Raw genomic sequence first — 22,131 nt, 5'->3', positions numbered from 1 at the left:
TCAGACTTTATTTTTTTGGGCTCCAAAATCACTGCAGCTGCTGATTGCAGCCATGAAATTAAAAGACGCTTACTCCTTGGAAGGAAAGTTATGACCAACCTTGATAGTATATTAAAAAGCAGAGACATTACTTTGCCAACAAAGGTCCGTCTAGTCAAGGCTATGGTTTTTCCCGTGGTCATGTATGGATGTGAGAGTTGGACTGTGAAGAAAGCTGATCGCCGAAGAATTGATGCTTTTTTGAGCTGTGGTGTTGGAGAAGACTCTTGAGAGTCCCTTGTACTGCAAGGAGATCCAACCAGTCCATTCTAAAGGAGATCAATCCTGGGTGTTCATTGGAAGGACTGATGCTAAAGCTGAAACTGCAATACTTTGGCTACCTCATGTGACGAGTTGACTTCTGGAAAAGAGTCTGATGCTGGGAGGGATTGGGGGCGGAAGGAGAAGGGGACGACAGAGGATGAGATGGTTGGATGGCATCACCGACTCGATGGACATGAGTTTGACTGAACTCCGGGAGTTGGTGATGGACAGAGAGGCCTGGCGTGCTGTGATTCATGGGGTCACAAAGAGTTGGACACAACTGAGCGACTGAATTGAACTGAACTGAACCGAACTGAACTGTTGAAGGTGGAAAATGAAAATTGGGCTCAAGTCATAGAAAGAGAGATTTACAGTATAAAAAATTAAAGAATGAAAGAAAACTAAGTAAATGATCTTAATTCTGTTCATATTTGAAATAGGATAAACAGTTTTATTTTGTTTTCTAGTCTCTTTCTGCTATAGACTTATATGGTTCCCCTAAATGTTGCATTTACTTTTTTTTCTTTTGCTGCATAATGTCCATATGGGAATCTTAGTTCCCCTACTAGGGACTGAATCTGTGACCTCTATAATGGCAGCATGGATTCTTAACCACTGGACCACTAAGGAAGTTCTACTTCATCTAAATAAAATTATAGAAGCCCTTTTCAGAAAATGTATAGTATCTTTTATTCTTTTTTTCTGTCTGGTAGGCATCATGTTGAAAAACTATATTTGACTACAGATGTGAATAATTTTAGAGAAACTAAAACAAAAACCTACTAGCTTACATTTTTGTTCTTGTCATGGATATCTTAGGTAGTCAGGTAAATATATATTTAATTATCAAAGCATCCAGTTAAACTATAATTTCTAAGCCATTTTACAGATCATAAATAGGACAAAGGTGTCCTCATTGTATACTGTACTTTGTTTAGAGCAGGTAAGATTGGCTATAATTATAGTTTTCTTTATCAAATTTAGAAAGCTATCAACCAAAACACACATTTATTTTACCAGTCATTTCAATAAAGTCTGAAAACCACAGGGCAAACATCACTGTATTAGCTGTCATATATACCCTGGGGAGAAATATGCCTAGACAATTCTTCATTCTCTGGGATGTGAGTAAAGAAACAAATGTGAGAAAATCTGTGCTTCTTTATGGTGATGCAAATTCTTGGCTGTTGGTCATCTTTTTAACCTAAAAAAAAAAAGTGATGAATTTATGCTACTTCTCTTACGATAATAGCAAATCTGATCCTAATTTTTCGTTATTGCTTGAAAAAGTCTCTCAGAATAGCCATATTTCTTTAAATACAGCTTATTTCTGGGGAGCTAAATCTACAGTTTTCCCCTGTTTTACAAATACATTTCCAAGATATGGTAACTATACCAGTATATGCTTCCTCTTTTCTGTCTTCTAATTTTGATGATAGTCTGCATATAAGCAGACTACGATCTTGAACTTTGATCAAGATGAAACATAACATGATCAATGGAGCATTTTTGCCAATACCTTAGCATTATGACATTTATTTATTTTTAAAAATTATTTCTTCTGGTAAAGTGTGATACAAGGGAAAGAGAGGTAGACTAGGAATAGAAGAACTAGATTCACTTTTTGCCTTGGATCTTCAAGTACCAAGTGTGGACTTGATTACCCAGGGTATTTGTGGGTACCATTACTTCACCTCTACCCTGAAAGGAAATAGACTAAAATGTCCCTAAGTTTTTTCTCTGAAATATAATATGCTATGATTATAATATAAAATTATAATATGCTAAAGTCATAATTTGAACAAATGTTTAAAAATACTTATTCATTTACTTGGTATACTCAGCTTATGTAAACTTTCCTGGCTCTTGCTTTAAAAACTATAAACCTTAGCAATAATAGCACTTGTGGGGCAATTCTAGTAGGAATTTAAAGTAGATCTTTATTGCTGTTTTAAGATACACTATCCATGTTTTCTCTCTGAAATGAATGGGTCATGTAAAATCATTTTATACTTCATGAGAATTTAAATATAGAACCTCCAATTACAACAAGTTATACTTGGAGTAAATTACATAATGAGTCTGCAAATTCATTACTAAAATCAATCATATTTTTTATTTTCTTTCTTTAAGCTCTAAATGTTTTCTGAATTAACTGATACTTAAAATTTTGAAGATGAAACTCAGAATTATAGGAATCTTTATTCAGATTATCAGAAACTACAGAAATAAAACCATTCTAAGGATGAGCCAGATGTCATCATAACTCAAAGTTTGTACATCAGCCATTCCTATAGTCCAAAGTGTTCTCATCCTGAACCGACTGTTACATTCTCAGTACCCACTCCTCTTCTTGTTCCTGCTATTAACTCTCTTCTTCCCCTTTCCCTCCTCAGCCACCTGCTCTGCCTCCATACTATTGATCACTGGTGCTGCTCACTTTGACCTTTCCTCCAGCATCTGTGGACCAGGCTCAGACATGTCACAAGGGAATGCATAATCCCGGGGCTCATGGGATCAGTGAGGTCTCTCTTGGTTGGTTTTAGCAACAGAGTATTTATTCTTTGTCTTTGGAAGGTGTCAATGTTTGTTTATGTTGTATAATGAATGTAGTTAACAAATTAGTACAGATTTCATCTGAATGGAAGTGTCAGTTCCTCCTTGACCTTCAGATAAGAGCAGTTGCCTAAAAGCAAACCTAAGTAAGAATTATGCCTGAGAAAGCTTAGAGTTCACTGAGTTTACCTCAGCATTTCATTGCCACTTTTAAAAATTCTCAGCTGATTTATATTGACTTGACAATGCTGTGGAGAAAACGCCAAATAATTTGGAAGATAAAGCACTGTCATCAGCTGCTGAGTGAATACAGATAAGGAAAGAAACAACTGAAATTTAAGATGCACCTGGTTTATATTCAAAATAGAAGTGTTTTAGATTGATTGTCTAACAGCTGTCTTCACTTTTCTGAGAAAATCATCAAAATGTAGAATCAGTTTCCTGATGTTAGCTGACTGATAAGGACATCGAAAAGTGGTAACCTTTTGGTAACCAAAGGCGGTGGAATGTTAAAAATCAAGGGCATTCTGAGTCATGCTTAGCTTGAAATTATAAGTTAGGCAATGATGAATACTCTAGGATAGACTAAAAATCTTGATGATATTGAGAAATGAAGTCAAGAAAAGAAAGTTAGGTAAGCAGAAAAGCCAAAAGTGTAGACAAAACATTATTCAAAAGCATGCCTTCTGAACCAACACTGACTAGCTTTTTTCTGTTTATATAATTCCCAGATGTACTTGGAAAGTATATACTTTCCATTGGTAAATGCCATATTTTGTGTGCAACATTCAATCATCGTTAGAAACATTGTTGAGAGTTACTCATCCGTTCTTTGCAAGGAAGCCGAAGAGAAGTCAAATTTTGAGGGCTTTTCTTAAAAATGGTATTGAATAAAGAAGAAAATTTAAAATGTTGAAAAGATGTAGTGTTAACCTGCTAATTTCTAATCTTGCTTTTAAATTACATTCTCTTTGTTAGTAAATGCCTCTATTTTGAGTCAGACAGATTTTTGCCACAGTGCTGCTATGTTCTACTAGTGAATACAAATTATTTAATAACTTGCCACCAAATTCTTTTGCCAATTCATTATTTGGGATTAAAGTGCTAAATGTTCATTCTATTGCTAAGTGGGTTTACGCCAATTTAACTTATGAATTTTATAGGCGACAGATAAGGTTCATTTCAAGTGATATCTGAAACATCAAAAATCTCAAGTAATAACGAAAACTGTGTTTTAGACATCAAATGAAGGAGTAGCTGACTGGTTGCTTAAATCCTTAGATTTTAAAGAATGTTAGTTGAATTGGGACTTTTTGCCTCAGGGTTCTCTCTCCGAGGTAGCTGGAGCTCTGGGATCAAATTTCTTTCTTCACTTTACCTTTGCCATCAACCGTAATGCTCCTCACATCTTCATTAGTAAACTTTAGGCTCATTCTAAGTCTCTCAATCTCTGTAACTCTGCACATCTTCATTTTCGCCACATAGTTCCTATAAGTGGGCATAGCATTACCCTAGATTTTCTGTCATGAATTTTCCAGAGTCTTTGAATAAAGCTATTTCTCCTTTCGGACCACATTCTTAGAGCTCTGCTGAGTAATAGTCCACTGTAGATATGGATATATACCACATCTTCTTTATTCACTCATCTTTCAATGGACACTTGGGTTGCTTCCATGTCTTGGCTGTTGTAAATAGTACTGTTATGAACATTCTGGTGCATGTACCTTTTTGAGTTAGAACTTTCATTTTTTTCTGGATATATGCCCAGGAATAGCATTGCTGGATCATATGGTAACTCTACTTTTAGTTTTTTAAGGAAAATCCATATTGATTTCCATAGTGGGCTCTACCAATTTACATTACTACCAACAGTGTAGGAGGGTTCCCTTTTCTCTACAGCCTCTCCAGCATTTTTAAGTTGTAAACTTTTGATGCTGGCCATTCTGACCAGTGTAAAGTAATAACATCATTATAATTTTGACTTGCATTTCTCTAATAATTAGCAATGTTGAACATCTTTTCTTGTGCCTGTTGGTCATCTATTTCAGACCTTTTTCTTCACCACCTGTTCCTTGGTAAGATATCTCTGTTAAATGTTATAAGGACACTGTGGGCGGGATCCTCTGCAAAGCCAGTTCTATCATTAAAAAGATTATAGGTTACCTCTACAGCCAGAACAAAGTATGAAAGGCATGCAAGATCCAACCTAGAATAAACATTTAGAAAGGTTTACAGTATCTCACTATGAACAAAGCTAGTGGAGGTGATGGAATTCCAGTTGAGCTATTTCAAGTCTTGAAAGATGATGCTGTGAAAGTGCTACACTCAATATGCCAGCAGATTTGGAAAACTCAGCAGTGGCCACAGGACTGCAAAAGGTCAGTCTTCATTCCAATCCCAAAGAAAGGCAATGCCAAACAATGCTCAAACTACCGCACAATTGCACTCATCTCACATGCTAGTAAAGTCATGCTCAAAATTCCCCAAGCCAGGCTTCAGCAATATGTGAACCGTGAACTCCCAGATGTTCAAGCAGGTTTTAGAAAAGGCAGAGTAACCAGAGATCAAATTGCCAACATCCACTGGATCATGGAGAAAGCAAGAGAGTTCTAGAAAAACATCTATTTCTGCTTCATTGACTATGCCAAAGCCTTTGACTGTGTGGATCACAATAAACTGTGGAACATTCTGAAAGAGATGGGAATCCCAGACCACCTGACCTGCCTCTTGAGAAACCTGTATGCAGGTCAGGAAGCAACAGTTAGAACTGGACATGGAACAACAGACTGGTTCCAAATAGGAAAAGGAGTATGTCAAGGCTGTATATTGTCACCTTGCTTATTTAACTTATATGCAGAGTACATCATGAGGAACCCTGGGCTGGAAGAAGCACAAGCTGGAATCAAGATTGCCGGGAGAAATATCAATAACCTCAGATATGCAGATGACACTACCCTTATGGCAGAAAGTGAAGAGGAACTAAAAAGCCTCTTGATGAAAGTGGCATGGGCTTATTAACACGATTTATATAAAAAGGTATAGTCCATTTGTGGTTTCAGCAAAATCACAGATACGTAGATCTCAAGTTCCACTTTCTAGGTTTAAATTTCTGATCTATAAGTAACCTTATTAAAATCTTAGAACTTTGATATAATCACTTTAATGACTGAGGTGGTAAATATCCATTAATGAAGTAAATATCTTGATATTCAGGGAAGTTTTAGACTTAAACATGAATACAATGAAATAAATCAAGGTAAGGTTATCTTACGTTTATATTAAAACATGTTACACAGTAAAAAGGAAAATGTATATATTTGTTACCTAATCTGAGAGATTACATATGTGACTTCCATTTGAAATATGTATTGGTTTAGACATGAGATGTAAATGGAAAATATAATAAAATTTGAATAATTAAAAAAATCAGTTTTTCAATATCAAAGGACAATAGGACAATTGACAAAAGGACTCATATATTTTGTAGACATAATTTATTAGATCTATAAGAGTTATGTAGGAGCTGAGGAAGATCTTTCTTATTACAGTTATAAGTGTGTCTGCTCAGGTATCTGAAATGCTTATCAAAAATAAAATTTATTAACTATATAATTTAAAATGTGAAGAGAAAGCCTTCGACAAAATTCAACATCCACTTATGATAAAAACCCTCCAGAAAATGGGAATAGAAGGGACATACCTCAACATAATAAAAGCTATATATGTCATCAAGACAGTATGGTACTGGCATAAAGACAGAAATATAGATCAATGGAACAAAATAGAAAGCCCAGAGATAAACCCACGCACCTATGGACACCTTATCTTTGACAAAGAAAGCAAGAATATAAAATGGAGAAAAGACAGTCTCTTTAACAAGTGGTGCTGGGAAAACTGGTCAGCCACTTGTAAGAGAATGAAACTAGAACACTCCCTAACACCATACACCAAAATAAACTCAAAATGGATTAGAGAGCTAAATGTAAGACCAGAAACTATAAAACTCCTAGAGGAGAACATAGGCAAAACACTCTCTGACATAAATCACAGCAGGTTCCTCCAAGACCCACCTCCCAGAATATTGGAAATAAAAGCAAAAATAAACAAATGGGACCTAAGTAAAATCAAAAGCTTCTGCACAGCAAAGGAAACTCTAAGCAAGGTGAAAAGACAGCCTTCAGAATGGGAGAAAATAATAGCAAATGAAGCAACTGATAAAGGATTAATCTCCAAAATATACAAGCAGCTCCTGCAGCTCAATTCCAGAAAAATAAATGACCCAATCAAAAAATGGGCCAAAGAACTAAACAGACATTTCTCCAAAGAAGACATAAAGATGGCTAACAAACACATGAAAAAATGCTCAACATCCCTCATAATCAGAGAGATGCAAATCAAAACCACAATGAGATACCATTTCACACCAGTCAGAATGGCTGCTATCCAAAAGTCTACATGCAATAAGTGCTGGAGAGGGTGTGGAGAGAAGGGAACCCTCTTACACTGTTGGTGGGAATGCAAACTAGTACAGCCACTATGGAGAACAGTGTGGAGATTCCTCAAAAAACTGGAAATAGAACTGCCATATGATCCAGCAATCACACTCCTAGGCATACACACCGAGGAAACCAGAATTGAAAGAGACACATGTACTCCAATGTTCATCGCAGCACTGTTTATAATAGCCAGGACATGGAAGCAACCTAGATGTCCATCTGCAGACAAATGGCTAAGAAAGTTGTGGTACATATACACAATGGAGTATTACTCAGCCATTCAAAAGAATGCATTTGAATCAGTTCTAATGAGGTGAATGAAACTGGAGCCTATTATACAGAGTGAAGTAAGCCAGAAAGAAAAACACCAATACAGTATACTAACGCATATATATGGAACAGATATATATGCAGAAAGATGCAAATGATAATCCTGTATACGAGACAGCAAAAGAGACACAGTTGTATAGAACAGTCTTTGGGACTCTATGGGAGAGGGTGAGGGTGGGATGATTTGGAGAATGGCATTGAAACATGTATGTTGTCCTATGTGAAACGAATCACCAGTTCAGGGTTGATGCATGTTACAGGATGCTTGGGGCCGGTGTGCGGGGATGACCCAGAGGGAGGATAAAAGGAGGAGGGAGGTGGGAGGGGGGTTCAGGAGGGGGAACTCATGTACCCCTGGGGCAGATTCATGTCAATGTATGGCAAAACCAACCAATATAATATTGTAAAATAATTAGCCTCCAATAAAAACTAAAAAAAAAAAAAAAAGAGAGAAAAAAAAAATAAAATGTGAGATAAAATGTAATTAACTATTTAACAGATTTTAAGTATTTAAAGTATTTAAGCAGATTTTATGTGATTTTAAACTGTTCAACATGAATGAGTTGAACATTAAACAAAAGAACATATAAAACTCTTTTTTCTTATTTATATAACAATTAGTAGATTTTTAAGTGGTAGATTTGGATGTTGATCTCAAAGACTTAAGAAAACATTGAGTTAAAAGAGTTTTGAATGTTAATTTGAAGCCTAAATAGCCCTTTCTGAACACAAACTAAAACACCCATCATAAAACTTAACATTGTACATTTTCCTTTCCCTGATTTGTTTTTCTGCTGTCAGAGTATCGTAAGTAGCTTTCTGCTCTGCCCCAAATACTTTTTCTTCCAAGCCCAGTTGTAGTTCTGTGTCTTCAGAATATCTTCCTTAAAATCCAGTTATCAATAAATTTCCCTGATATTGGGTTACATACCTACTTGTAACCCACTCTCCATGAAATGAGGATGCATTACCATGCTCACTTATCCTGGGATGGATGAAAAATATGTCACATTATGCTTTTTTTTTTTTTTCATTTGAAGTATAGTTAATGGACTATACTGTGCCTGCAGTCCATGGGGTTGCAGAGAGTCAGACACAACTGGGCAACTGAACAACAACAATAGTTAATTTACAGTGTTGTTTTAGATTCAAGTGTACAGCAAAGTAATTTGGTTTTATATATGTAATATGTATGTACATATATTCTTTTTCAGATTCTTTTCCTTATAGATTACTATATTATATTGAGTATAGTTCCCTGTTTTATAGAGTAGGTCCTTGATATTTACCTATTTTATATATAATAGCACAACTCATATTATGTTGAGCCTCATTTTTACCATGGTTCCTTGGACAGTCTTTAGAATCCACATTGGGAATCTCACATTAACATTCTGAGTCTCAGTTTCCTCTTCTGTAAAACAAGGGTACTGCAGTTAGACTGGGGCCAGGGAAATCTCAGAAGATTCTTTTCATCTCAAAACATACTTTGACATAACACAGTTATTAAATATTTCCCTTCTCCATTCTAATGTGGATTTTATGGAGCCCAAGTTCATTCTTACTTGATTCTAGCGACAACAACTAAGGTATAGAAGCAGAGAAGTGGGGAAAAAATTTTTATTTTCTTTTGATTTCAGGCCAATCCACTTTTTTTAAATCTATCTGACTTGGATCATATCTTATATCTTAAAATATGTTATTAAGATAGCATTGAAAGAATTCAAGTCATGATCTTCAATATTAAAACTCCCTTGTTTAAAATATGTCTTTGTGGTTGACTTATCTGCTATTTTAAAAGCACTATGATGCTTAAGTATTCCAGCTGCTAAATAGGACAGGTGTGGAATGATCCTCAGAGCAGTTGTCTAAAAATAGAACTTGAGCTTGGAATATCTTCTCTGGCATAACAGTAAGCAATCACCACTATAATTAATGTAAATGAACACTATTTTATTGATGAATTTTAATGTAACACAGAAAGATTTCATTGCTCACAAAAATTGGGTTAACTCTTTGAGATGAGAAGCTAGAGTCTTATGATTTAGGGAGAATTGTTTAGCCTACTCCAAAAAGGATATGGCACAAAATACTGCATGCCAGAGGATGTCCGTTTGGTATTTTCCCTATGAACTTCTTAATGTAAGCAGTATAATAAGATTAACTTTCTTGGACTTTAAGACATGTGTGTGTGCTAAGTCACATCAGTCGTGTCCGATTCTTTGTGACCCTGTGGACTGTGGCCCACTGGCTCTTCTCTCCGTAGGATTCTCCAGGCAAGAATACTTGAGAGGGTTGTCATGCCCTCCTCCAGAGGAACTGTCTGACTCAGGGATCAAACCAGTGTCTCCTGTGTCTCCTGCATTGGCAGGTGGGTTCTTTACCACTAACACCTCCTGAGAAGCCCCATGTAGACACACTTCACTATTACAGCAGTTTGAATGTATCTATTTAACCAATCTGTTCTTCATGGACACTTAGGTTGCATCCAGTCTTTAGTTTATTATCAACCATTTTAACAAACATTGCAATTTTACAAACACTGAATACTTACTGTATATAAAGCCCTATTGTAAAGATTATTAGAAAAAACTAGAAGTTTTTTTCGCCATCAAGGAACTCACAACCTAGTAAGTGTAGTTGGCTGACATTTCATCCCTGTATGTAAGAAGGGAGAAGGCAATGGCAAGCCACTCCAGTACTCTTGCCTAGAAAATCCCATGGACGGAGGAGCCTGGTAGGCTGTAGTCCGTGGGGTCGCTAAGGGTCAGACACGACTGAGCGACTTTACTTTCACTTTTCACTTTCACACATTGGAGAAGGAAATGGCAACCCACTCTAGCATTCTTGCCTGGAGAATCCCAGGGAAGGGGGAGCCTGGTGGGCTTCCGTCTTTGGGGTCACACAGAGTCGGACACGACCGAAGTGACTTAGCAGCATGTAAGAATCCAGCCAGCATCTCTTCTACCCAGAAATGCTTTTTCCTGTCTTGATATCTCCACTTTGTTTAAAAATTCCTAGTCTGTCTTTTTGTTTGTTGTTTAGTCGTTAAGTTGTGTCTGACTCTTGTGACGCCATGGACTGTAGCCCGCCTGGCTCCTCTGTTTTTCTGTTTACATAGATACAGAAACCACCCTGCTCCTTTTTTGTCCCTTTCTATCTCTTCTTTATGTTTGGTACTCTAGGAAAGGTAAAACTTTACTTCTACCTGTCTTAGATTTCCAGCTGGAAATCTTTAACTAAAAGATGGATTAATAGGAGAAAACTATTTTGATGTGTACAGACCGCATCACGGGGGGGAACCTAAACCCAAAATAACTCAGAATGGTAGCTTAGAATTCCAGCTTATACAGCATCTTCAACCAAGAATAAGACATTGTAGAGTAATGACAGAAGAAAGGAAAGTAGTTTTAGGCTTCCAAGGGCACGAGTCGGACACGACTGAGCTACTGAACTGAACTGAACTGAAGGGCACAGACTATGGGAAGGTAAATATGTGGGAGCAGACTAATAGAACAAGGTTTGTTTGCAAATTCCTCTGGTGCCTTCTCTGGGCTACTAAAAAATGTCTTCTTTCCTCCTGGTACAGGGAGGGCACCTTTATCTCCTGTTTTCAAGAAGGAGGAGTCAAAGTGTCTGTCTTACACCTGCAATTTTTAAGTGCCTTTAATTCAAAATGGTCAACATGCCAGAATGGAATATTTTGGGGTGATGTATCCTGGGTTCCTTCAGTACCAACGTGTTTTCACACCAGTGAAAGGATTATGGAGGATCTGTGAGCTTCACCATCCTTGGCATTATAGACCAAGAAGAGAAAAAAAATTGGAGGTATAAATACCATTGCAATATTTAGTTAGCACATGAATTGCAGACATAGCTATGATTAAAAACTTTGTAGGCCAAATATAGGCCAAATGCAGGTAAATATAATAAAATAATTACCCAATAGGCTATTGATAATATTTCAAATTTGCACAATAGTTTATTTGTAAAAGTATTTTAATACATATAATCCCATTCACCCATAAACAGACTCTTTGAAATGCTTTGGAGACAAAAGTTTATCACTATAATTTTGTTTGTTGTTTTTTGGCCATGTCACACGGCATACAGAATCTTAGTTCCCCCTTCAAATTATGACCAACCTAGACAGCATATTAAAGAGCAGAGACATTACTGTGCCAACAAAAGTCCGTCTAGACAAGGCTATGATTTTTCCAGTAGTCATGTGAGAGTATTCATGGATGTGAGAGTTAGACTATGGAGAAAGCTGAGTGCTGAAGAATTGATGCTTTTGAACTGTGGTGTTGGAGAAGACTCTTGAGAGTCCCTTGGACTGCAAGGAGATACAACCAGTCCATCCTAAAGGAGATCAGTCCTGGGTATTCATTGGAAGGACTGATGTTGAAGCTGAAATTCCAATACTTTGGCCACCTCATGCGAAGAACTGACTCATTTGAAAAAACCCTGTTGCTGGGAAAGATTGAAGACAGGAGGAGAAGGGGATGACAGAGGATAAGATGGTTAGATGGCATCACTGACTCAATGGACATGAGTTTGAGTGAACTCCGGGAGTTGGTGATGGACAGGGAGGCCTGGCATGCTGCGGTCCTTGGGGTTGCAAAGAGTCGGACACAACTGAGCAACTCAACTGAACTGAACCAGGGATGGAACCCATGCCTCTTACAGTGGAACTACGGAGTCCTAACCACTGGACCACCATGGAATAATTCCCTATAGCTGTAATTTTCATGAACTAAAGTTAAAATGAACTTTAAGGTTTTAGAGTTATAGAATTTTAGTACTAGAAGGAGATTGACAGTTTGATCAAATGGTTCTAAAAGTTCTATGGGTCTTGGATCCACTTAATAGTATGATAAAAGCTACATTTCCTCTCCTTAGAAAGATAAAATCCATGGTATAATTTTGGTATTCTGACTCAAATACATGCCCCTCTAGAGCAGTGCTTTGTTTATTTTTAAATAACTTTGTTGAGATATAATTTAAATACTATCATTTACCCATTCAGCATGCAATTTAATTTAATGTATTTACAGAGTTGTACAACCTTCACCACAACCTAATTTTAGAACCTTTCCATCACCCTAAAGGGACCCTTTCCATCAGTCCCTTTACAGTTATTCCCCCTTCCTATCCCCAGCCCTCAGCAACTACTATGATAATTTCTGTCTCTCCAGGGCAAAGATTAAAATTGTTTCCACTTCTATCCATAATAAGGAGTATGTTTGACATCCAACTCATAGATGTACATGAAGGCACAACAAAATTTGCATAAACAATACTTATTCTTTTCAATGTACTCTGATATATTCCACTCTGTTATAAAAATTAATTTTATGACCCACTAGTAAATTCTGACCCCCCCAGCTTGAAAGACTCTGTCCTAGTGGGTCTACCCTAAAAAAAAATAAAGCCAAACTAAACCTTGAAGCATACGGCTTCCTTATTTAACAGCTGAAAATCAGGCCCAGAAATATGACTTGCTCAAGACACAGTTAGGATTAGAATTAATTTCTCTTTTGTCTTAGGGCATTACACTACTTGTTCTACTTCCAATTTCGGTGACCTGAGGACAAAAAGTTGCTAAATGGCCAGAAGAAAAACTAATTCATGTGTTATAGTTTGGGACAGGAGAAAAGAAAAACTAGATTCATCCAAGGAGGATGGGGAAGCATGGCTGGAGGAACAAGTGTACGGTTGCTCAGGACCACAAGAGGAAAGCCCACCTGTTGCAAGGACCAAAAGCTTGCCCTGGAGGCCACAGCCTGGGGCGAACCACCCTGCATCTTGTTCAGGTTGTTAGAGTTGAATTCAAGCAGCCTGTTCCTCTGAGATGTCTCCTGTGGCTCCATTACCCAAGAGGTTCTGGCATGAGCAAGCATGTTTATACTCTTTAGCAGTGACTCTGAAGCCCAAGCAGAAGCTCCTTCATTTGCTTTCTGCAGCACCTGTGGCCTGTCACCCCGTCTGCATTCAGGGCACGTGCCTACAAGTGCATCGTCCTTCTTGTTTGCTTTGCTGCAAGTGGGAATGTTAGTGGAAATGCTGCATATGCAGTGTGATGCCTGTGGAACCTATTGCCTGTGGTTCATATTTTGGGTAACAAGTAGCAAATTGGAGGGTGATATTTGGTGTCAGTGTTAAGAATTCAGATGTTGAGCAATTAATCACCAAGATAATTGATGATAACCATGAAGAAAGGTACAGAGCCCCTTGAGATACCTGACTAGGCCTGGTGAATGACAGAATCCAGTATTTTATCATTATATTTTCAAGATGAGAGTGCTTTACATTTGTAAAGGGGCCCAAGACACCTTCTCCTGAGCTCTACACATGGCTGTGAAATACACTGGGTAATTTTCAGGGCGGTTATCAGCCTCTTTGGTAGGCAGATGTATGATTAAACATTTCTTCAACCAAGCCAGTTATGGAGAGGAGTCATAAAGAATGAAGATTCTATTTCAGATTCCAATGCTAGAACTTCTTAGAACTCCTTAGCTCCAGAAATGGAGCTCAGGGTAAACTAGAGAATGTGTGTATATTTTTGTGGGCAGGAAGAACCAGATACACAGGAACTAAATGCAATCTGGCTTGAGCAGAGTGTGAAGGAATTTTGGGAACGAAAATGCTATTGGATACAAGGTTTTTGGAGAGCACTGAGAAAACCTGGCAACACATCTAGTAAGACAGAAGAGAATGAAAACCTGAGTCAGAAGAATTAAAAGTAGAGACATGTGAGAAGAGTATGTAAAATTCTACTTCAAGGCGAAGCAAGCATGATACTTCATGATATGTGAGCGTCTGCACATCAAAAAGTGGATGACAATCTGGAACATCTTGGAAAGAAGGAGTGTGCATACTCCTGAGAATAATGGTGAATCAATACTTGACTCTTGAGAAATGAGAGCAGAAGAATATGACCTGGGTGAGAGGAAACAAAAGAAAAGAGTATGGGACAGAGAATGGAATACTAACCTGGGAAGAATACGATTCATTCAGGAGGGCCTTAGCTATTTGGTGAAAATTAACCTTTAGAGTGAAAAATAGATGTTGTGATTCCTTGAATGTGGCTCTCTGCAGATTTTATGTGGCTTGTCTTTCCTGCAATGGTTGGTGTGGAAGTCTAAAAAGAATTATTGAGCCTATTTATTGGAAAAGGAATGGATTTGGAAGCATATTTGGTCAAGAAGTTTCTAGAAAACAAATTAATGGACTTTATGTGTAGGAAAATTTTCATTCACCCTTTCCAGTTAAGTTTTGTGACTTCAGGTGATTGAGGAGAATTTAAAAGGTAAAGACTAGCTATGGAATCTAAGGATGGGATTTACTTCTGTACATCCTGGTTGCAAATGATAGCAAGATATTTGGCCATAGGTAGGGAACATCTTATTAAAATAAAGAAGCAGGCATTTGCCTGGTCTAGAGTTCTTTGAACTAAATATGCAAGAGATGGAGAGAAGATGAAGAGAAAACACTCGGCCCTCTGAGGAATCACTGGTTGATGTTGAAAGAAGATTGTGGGAGCATATCGGGTTTTGACAAGTGACAGTTGGCAGGGTGCCAGAAATAACCCTGAGGGCCTTAGACATCCATCCCTTGTGTGATATGAGTATAGACAGCAACAATGTGAACAAAGTGAGCCAAAGACCATAATCAGCAAGTATGAGTTCAGATGCATCAGTGTACTATGCCAGAGCATCAAGGGAAAAGTACAATGGCAGTGGGGAAGGGAGCAGAGATGATGTGTGTATCTGGGAGGGAATCCTTTTACCTGTTCCTGTAAGCAAACTCGGAGAAGGCAATGGCAACCCACTCCAGGACTCTTGCCTGGAAAATCCCATGGACGGAGGAGCCTGGTAGGCTGCAGTCCATGGGGTCGCTAAGAGTTGGGCACGACTGAGCGACTTCACTTTCACTTTTCACTTTCGTGCATTGGAGAAGGAAATGGCAACTCACTCCAGTGTTCTTGCCTGGAGAATCCCAGGAACGGGGGAGCCTAGTGGACTGCCATCTATGGGGTCACACAGAGTCGGACACGACTGAAGTGACTTAGCAGCAGCAGCAGCAGTAAGCAAACTGCAAAATAGGAGAGAGGATGAAGGAAAACTGTTTTTCCTTGCTCTTCAAGTAGAGTTGAGTCCATCTGGTGAGGTGGATATAATGAATAATGCATTCCTGCTGCAGATCCTAAAATTGTCGCAGAGAAAACATATGGTGGTGATGGGGGTTTCAGCTAGCCAGTCATCTGCCTGGGTTTTCTCTAAAGTTAACCAAGTTTTCATCTGGTCTTATTGAGAATTATATTCACCAGAAAGTCATTTCTGTAAGTCAGCAGTGCTATTTCTCATCCAGTGTGGATAATCTAATGGCTTCAGGCTGTTTAAGTAGTATTTTCAAACCTGGAGGGCCACAAGATTAACACCTGGCTGTAGCTCTACCAGAATCTAAATAAAATGTAGGCCTGTTAGTCAATTGACTAAAATAATAAAGATAATCTAAAATGTTGTTTTCCCTATTTAGTAACTTTTCTCCAGTTTGTCACTCCACAGCTTTTGGAGTCTGTGCCCTCCTCCCTGCTCCTTTTCCCTTCCAATGGAGGAAGACTTTTGATTTCCATTCAACATGACATGATATGCAGAGAAGGCACTGCAAGAAAGGAAAATGTACGTACAACACAAGGCTTTTCAAAATAGTGTGTTAATAAAATGAGGAAGTAAGAGGCCAGTTTGGCTTAGGTGACTGTAGCACTGATTCAGTGAGGGAAGTAGTGGGAAATAACCTTGGGGAGAGAGTTGGCAATCAGACTGTGAAAGTCTTGAGTGCCACCTTTTGTTGTTTGAATCTTATATTCAAAGTATTGGAAGTCTGGAAATGCTTGAGTGGGAAGTATCAATATGAGAATGATTTTTAGGAGTATGAATTGGGTTGCCATGGCTAGGGTAAATGGCTAAGCAGTTGGGAAGATACTAATAGCAGGGAAACCAACAGAATAATAGTGCAAGTTTGAGCTGAAGGAGGCCTGAACTAGACTGATGATAGTGGTGGTGGAAAAGAGATAGAAAAGAGATTATGCAAAAGAATTTTCAGGGTTTGGTAAGGGAGAAAGAGGAAAGTCAGATTATGCCAGAATTCAGAGTTCAGGTGGCCAGGATAATGAAACAGAAGACGAAAAATGAAATTATTGACATATGACGTCCTGGTGCTGGCAGGAAATCCAACTGTGGAAGTACAGGAAGTAATCTGAGATAAGAGAACGCAGAGAAGGTCAGAAGTTGGAGGTAGAAATACAGATATTAAAGTCATTTTCACAGAGTTAATAGCTGGAGCTACAAGAATATGAGTTCTAACTAAAACATTCATGCTGTTTGAACTATTTTTGCTAAATATTTTTCCTCCAGAAAATACGGCTAAATATTTTTCCTCCAGAAAAATTTTTTCATGCCTTTGTCAGTCAGAGTTCAGTGGTAGGCAACAGAATCTAGCCTGTTTAAGAAGAAAGGTATTTGGCTGTTAAGAGGTTTGTGAAATCATTGTAGAGGAGGGACTGAAGAAAGAGCTTCTAGGTTGAACTTCCACTAATGACTCTCCAAATCTCATTCCAGACCTGGGCATCGGGGTGAGATGCTACAGTCTGCCTCCACCAGGGAAGGAGAAGTCTCTAGTTCAGGAGGTTCCATCACTGCTGCTGAGCACAGGGCGTACTGCATCTGTCACAGACTTGCCTTTCTCTTTATGAGTGTTTATGAATCATTTAAAGGGACTGGGTGTCATTTCTTAGCTTTGCAGCTTCTTGGTGCTAGAAGGAAGATGGGCTTAATGCTGAGGAAGCTGATCCACGATACCCAACACAGTGTTTTAGACCATTTTACAGGAAATATTTAGAGTTGAACTTTGGATTTGCATGATTCTTTTTTAATCAGATGAATGAAACTGCAAGCCTGATCTTTCGGTAGGCACAACACCATGTTCTTCATTGTCTTTTGTTTTCAGCATGTTCTCCACATAGCTACTAGTTCAGACATAAAAATAAGAGCTAAGATTCTGAGGTTGTGTTTAGGCTCCATGGAAAAGCATGCCAAGTCCATGGGGCTGCAAAGAGTTGGACACAACTGAGCAACTGAACAACAACAACAAATTGATTAATAATGTCTGCCCAGGGCTGGGGAGGGGACAATGGTACCTTTCATTTGCCATCTCCATACTAGGTCATTGCTTCACTAAATGATCAATTTACTAGTTTGTGACTGTAGGTTACTGTTCCTACATGTCAGAAGACGTGTCAACTCCAATATTTTGGTGACTGGAAATGCTTTCTACTAATAGAATGCTTACTAAGTCCTGCATATCCTTGCTTTCAAACTGTGGTGCTGGAGAAGACTTTTGAGAGTCCCTGGACTGCAAGAAGAGGAAACCAGTCAATCCCAAAGGAAACCAACCTTGAATATTCATTGGAAGGACTGATGCTGAAGCTAAAGCTCTAATACTTTGGCCACCTGATGCGAAGAGCCAGCTCATTGGAAAAGACCCTGATGCTGGGGTAAGGCAAGAGGAGCAGGGGATAACAGAGGATGAGATGTTTGGGTGGCATCACCAACTCAAGGGACATGAATTTGAGCAAGCTCCAGGAGATGGCGAAGGACAGGGAAGCCTGGTGTGCCGCGGTCCGTGGGGTCACAAACACAGAGATGATTGAGTGACTGAACAGCAACATATCCTTCGTGTACAACGTACTTGAACTATTCTGTTTTTTTAACTCTAGTTTATCCAGTACTTTCCCTCTGCTTCCTCTAAGATTCATCTACGGATTTTACGCCATCGGTTTTCCAAGCTCTTGCCTCTGGAGGGTCAGGTCCCTCAGTCTGTACTGTGTGGGTAAGAAGAAACGTCATCAGGGCCGCACAGTGTGATATGAAGTTGGAAAAGGCAACACCTTAGCAACTTCCAACTTCCAAGAACGGAAGAATCACAAGCCTTAGGGGATAAATTCTTCTGCTGCTTCCCAAAGGGGTTTTTCACTTTCCAGGACCTGATGAACTCAATCTAAACTTTTCTGAATGTCTCTCCCTGCCCTGCTATTCCCATGCTTCAAGGTCACCTGCTTTTTGACGCTTTATTGATCACATCCTCCCTTTCCCACTCTCCATACTCTCAAATTACTTGGTATGTACTCCATCTGTTGTGGCACAAATCAAATGACATTTTAGTTGTTTACGTATATGTTATACTTTCAGCCTGAGTTACTCAAAGGCAGAGGCTGTCTTCTTAAAACCAGTACTTATTAAGTTTAACGTATATTATCTCCTTCAGTTCTAACAATAAACCTATGCAGAAATGAGGCTCAGAGGGATTAAATATCATGCCCCACTGTAAATACCTGGCAGAAACAAGATTTGAAACTAGGTCATGTTTTATATGTATACCTAGCATGTATATGCAGAGGATGTCAGCAAATACCCATCAGATGAGCAAGTAGTTAAATGAACACACTGTATGCTGCAAACCACAAGGAAGCCATTTTTGGCCACCAGCTGAAAACAAGCCCTTTCAGTTACTCTTACAGCTCTCAGCATGCCGCAGACTTTAATTCAAACCAGACCTTAATACCTAGAAGAAGGATGTATCAAAACTAGATTACTGGAAACAAAGCAGCTGATCATCTTACTTAAGGTCATCTACTGAGCCTGGCCTTCCCAATAAGGGAAGCATCTCATCATAATGCTTATTTACAGATTCAATTTAAAATGTTAATACCACCGTGTCAGAAACAAAGTCAGAAGTCATGAAGAAAAGATGGACTAAAAGAAGCTTTCCTTCCATTCTATAAATTGAGCTGCTTTTTTATGCCCTGTGTTCAGATGAGAGGGTTTCTAAGTAAAACCTAAGGAACAGGAACAACCATCAGAACAACTCCACCATGTTTGTAGAGTCATCATTGATTGCTAGATTTTTGGTCCTGCTTTCTTCCAGTGTCCCCAAAGACTTCCCTTGCTCTGATTTTAATAAAAAAAAGATATTGCCCAATTAGATTGGTTTTAGATCTAACAATTTTGTCTGCTGGCATAATCAGTAAACAGCAACCAGGTATCTGAATTATCTTTTGGCTTTCCCTTTCCGCTGTGAAGTGAGTTTTTCCATTGCTAGGTCTTCTTCCGTATTTGCTATCCATAGAGGCGGAGGTTGGGAGTGGCCATGTGCTTCCAGGGTGCTGCACTGGGAATGCTGGACTCTATTCCCTTGGGTTCATGAGCTCACCCTGTTTCCATGTGTCACCACACATGTGTTGGATCCTGATGGAAAAATAGTCAGGTTTGAGTGGAAATAGCAGGGAGTGGGACAGCTGCATTTCAAAGCTTTTCATTTCCTTTTCCTCTGCTTCCAGCATATGGCTTTAATGGAGTTGCTGAGTGTATAGTTCTGTATAGTTTCCCCCTTGACTTAGTTTTCTCTTTTGCCTCTGTGCTAACACCCCCTCTACCCCCCACCAACTTTAAAAGCAGAAGCACATTCTCAGCTGTCTCTTGGGAAGATGAGTTTTATTTTGATTAAAAACAATTAAAAATATTAAGCTTTCTTAGAAATTCTGCTCATGTTAAAAATAGGACTATTTTTTAATGCGATCATACACTGTAAGTTTTTTTTTGTTCCCTATATCTTTCCTGGAGGGGGTTGGAAGAGGTCTGGGATAGATCATGGTCCTTTGGTAGTAGGAATGGAGGTTTGTTATCTGCTCCTAATTGTGCCTCTAACTAAATGACTATTTCAGACATGACATTTAAACTTTTGGGTCTGTAAGAGGCTAAGTGGATGATCTATAAAATCCCTTCTGGATTTAAAAATAAAAAGATTCTGGGATTATACCTATCTAGTTTTTGGCTAGTTTGTTTCATTTTTGGTTTCCCAGAATTAGAGTGAAAGTATGTAGGAAGTATAAAGTGTGAACAAAAATATTTTCATTCAGTAAGGATTTTCTGCCATAAACACATTCTTCACTGATTTATTGTTCTATGGATTTTCTGTGAATTAAATTGTTCAAATTACATGTGGTTCACAACACAGAGCAATTGGAATATAATTAGTCCTTTGAATGACTTTCAGAGTGACCATTAAATTGTCTCTGGAAGTTTATTAGTTTACTGAAATCAGGTCTTAGTGTCTTATTAAGAAGAAATAGAATATGTATTTTAGGAAGAAACTTCCTGGAATGGATTAGTCCAGAAATTTGTGCTTAGGATTTTAGCTTCCAGTTCCCTCCTCCCCACCTTTGTTTCTGCCCCTGATTAACTACTTAAACTTCAACAATCGCTTCATCTTTCCAGGTCGTAGATTGCCCAGCTAATGAACAGCTAATGTGTTATTTCAGAATTATCTAGAACTTAAGGGTTAGCAGGTTAATTTCTGTTACGTATTTTGAGATTTTGATAAAAAGTGATAAGGACCGTGACTTATGTTAGTCTCATTTTCCCCTTTATGGTATTCAACATGAGAAGTGTTATTTTTGCTTTCCAAGCAAAACTTTTGAAAATGTTGATGGTAATAAAACTGCTGTAAAATAAAATCAGATATTAAGCTTATGCATTTGTATTATTTATTAAGCTTCAAATCATCAGTATTAAGCTCTCCCCCCCTTTTTTCTGGGTACTATCCAATTTCTTTGTGTGTCTTGGTGATTAAAAGTATCCTATATCCATTAACAAGGGGGTGACTTTGCTTTGTGACAGGTAGAAACTCTAATTCTCCCTAGAGAGTTTAAATTGTGTTGAGTGGATCAGAAGGACGTCTTTCTTAGTTCTATGAAGGCCACTTTTATCCAAGGACCTTTATTTCCTGGCCTAATTTAGCCACAGGCGTCCTCTAAAGTTGAATAATACCGATGATTGATAAATATAATCTGCATGGAGATATAACAAGTAACAATCTAGAGATTGTTTTATATCTTTAGCAATGGAATTTCAAATCCACGTCTTTACCGATTAAATACTTATCTCCTGGGTTGAATAATTTAAAACATCAAAAACTTACTTGCCTTGAAATGGCTGGCATGTCAACTAATCACATTATTGTCATCTAGATCCTTTATTATTTTTTCAAATGTTACACCAGTTGATGCTCTGCTGAGTGAGTTAAGATGGGCATTTTTCCTGCTAATTTATGCCAGTAGGCGGGTGGAACCAGGTTTTAGGAGTGGGGGATGTCTGAGTTCTTTGGGGCTGTTATAATAGAATACCATAGACTGGGTGGTTTATAAATAACAGAAATTTACTTCTCACAGTTCTGGAGGCTGGGAAATCCAAGATCAAGGTGCTAGCAGGGGGCTGGCTGCCTGGCTGTAGATGACTATCTTGTTACATGATGGAAGGGACAAGGGAGCTCTCTGAAGTCTCTTTAAAAGGGCAGTAATTCCACTTATGAGGGCCCTCCCCCATGG

The sequence above is a fragment of the Moschus berezovskii genome, chromosome 8 (genome assembly GCF_049115385.1).
Source record: "Moschus berezovskii isolate FMDL1 chromosome 8, NW_MosBer_1.0, whole genome shotgun sequence".
Classification (NCBI taxonomy): domain Eukaryota; kingdom Metazoa; phylum Chordata; class Mammalia; order Artiodactyla; family Moschidae; genus Moschus; species Moschus berezovskii.
Note: the sequence above shows the minus strand (reverse complement) of the source record.